Here is a 2,272-nt window from a genome sequence, read left to right as displayed (position 1 = left end):
ACTCTGTGTACACATTACTACAGAAACTCTATTGCAGTGGTTCTCAAAGGGGCCGATTTTCCTCTCGCCTCGTCCCAAGGGGAGGGGACATGTGACAATGTCTGGAGACACTTGGGGAGAGATGCTACCGGGATCTGGTGGGTGGAGGCCAGGGGTGCGGCTAAGCCTCCTACAGTGCGCAGGACAGCCTCCCACCCCCATAAAGAACTGTTCAGCCCAAGGCGTCGGTAGTGCCAAGGTCAAGAGACCCTGCCCTTTTTTCTTCCCCTCGTTCTCCTGATCAGGAGCCTACAGTGGCTCCTCGATGCCTGGCATTTTCTGCCTGCGTGCAAGGACTTGGGAGCCCTGTGGCCGTGAGCCCAGCCCCTCCCGCTCGGCCCGCTTTGCCCCATTGAAGCTCCCAGGGCCGGGGCCGCCTCTGGCCTCAGGCTCCTGCCTGCCCTTGACCTTTTGTCCACTTTTTCATCAAATGTTTGAGGAAGTCTCCAGTGTTCTGGGTGCTGGCGCTCCTGCGGTGGGGGAGGGAACCATCCTTGTCTTCGTGGAGCTTATACTCTCTCTGCTCCCTCAGTTCACGGAATTAGTAAGAAAAATGCAGTGTTTCAAAAGAGGTTAAATGCTACGGAGAAGAAGCCCAGCACGGGAGGAGGGGGTGCCGTGGAGGACAGCGGTTTGCAGGTGAGGAGGGCCTCGGGAGGGGACGGCGTGAGAGCAGAGGCTAGAGGGAGTGAGTGATGGAGAGAGTTCTGGACGGGGAGAAGCTCCTTCAGAAATCCTGCATGGAGCCTCCTGGCGTGTCTGGGGGGCGGCAGGAGGCCCACGTGGCTGGAGTGGGTGTGGGAAGGGGACATCCTGTAGGGCCTCGGAGGCCACTGCGAGGCTCTCCCCTCTGCTCCGAGCCGGGTGGCCGTTTCGGGGGGATTCGTCCGCAGGAGCGACGTGACCAGGCTGGCACTGGACAGGCTCCCTCTGGCAGCTGTGCTGGGCGGAGGGTGGGAGCACGGAGACCAGAGGGAGATAATTGAAGCCAGCTGGGCAAGAGGCGGCTCTGGCCAGGGCCCTCTCGGCGCTGGGGTGCGAAGTGGTGTGTTAGTGTCCTGTGGCTGCCAGAGCGAAGGCTCATAAGCCGAGTGGCTTACAACAGCAGAAGTTTTTGTTTTTTCACGGTTCTGGAGGCTCCAAGTCTGAGATCAAGGTGTCAGCAGGGCCGTGGCCCCTCTGAAGGCTTAGCCAAGGGTCCTTCCTAGCTTCCGTGCGATGGCAGCAGTCCTTGGCTGGTAGCTGACTCCCTCTAGTTTCCGCCTCGGTCTTCGCATGGCCTTCTTCCCCGTGTGTCCTCTTCCACTCTGAGGGCACCAGTCGTTGGATTTGGGAGCCACCCTCATCCAGTATGACCTCTGCTTAATCATACCTGCAAAGAGTCGATTTCCAAATAAGGACACATTATGAGGTTCTGGGTGGACATGAAATTTTGAGAGACACTATAGGCGGTCACCGTTTGAATGTATGTTGAAGGTGGGGTGTGGGGCAGGACAGACGGAGTCAGGGACGCCTTGCGTGACTGGAGGGACGGCTGTGAGCTTGGCCGGGCCCCTCGCCCGGGAGCCGCAAGCTCCACCCGCGGGGTTGCATCTTTCCTCGTGGCTCTGAGCCCCATCGATGTTTTATTGAGCTACTACATGTGCGCTCGGAGTCACTGTTTAGGCCCCTGAGTTAGCCGCTCAGGTATTAAACTGTTTAATTCTAAATAGAAGGGAGAGGTGTCACATCTGTCTGAGGAAAACGGGAAAGGAATTTAAGAGGCTTCATTTTTCAAAGCCCTGGAGCCTGTGTCCATTCCACTAATCCCCACAGTTGTTCTGTAAGGTATGCAGGGTGGGGACACGTCATCTTCTTTGGAAAAACCAAGAGGCTAAGTGTCTCAAGAGGATCCCCTAGCAGTTGGTTCAGGTCTGACTTTGAACTCCAGTGGGCAGGCAAGGGCATCAAGGGGAAGAGTGTTGGGGGGATGGAGTGGGGGTGGATCGTAGGGAGCCGGTCTCTGCTCCCTGGCCCCCGCCTCACCCCAGGATGGCTCAGAATCCAGACAGAGGGAGGCCTCAGAACCCCCTGAGTGCGTGATGGGGACTCAGCCTCTGAGTGCCTGTATGAGGACGGGAACCGCGAGCTGAACTCCTCCTCTTGAGATGAGCGGGCTTCTCCGTAGTTGGCAGAGTGTGTAGAGAAGGAGGACAGATCAAGATGAGCTTCTGGCCAGAAACTGTGTCGTGTA

Source organism: Lipotes vexillifer, unplaced genomic scaffold, assembly GCF_000442215.2.
Source record: "Lipotes vexillifer unplaced genomic scaffold, Lipotes_vexillifer_v1.1 scaffold70, whole genome shotgun sequence".
NCBI lineage: Eukaryota > Metazoa > Chordata > Mammalia > Artiodactyla > Lipotidae > Lipotes > Lipotes vexillifer.
The sequence above is the reverse complement of the archived record's forward strand: the minus strand, read 5'-3'. Positions refer to the sequence as shown.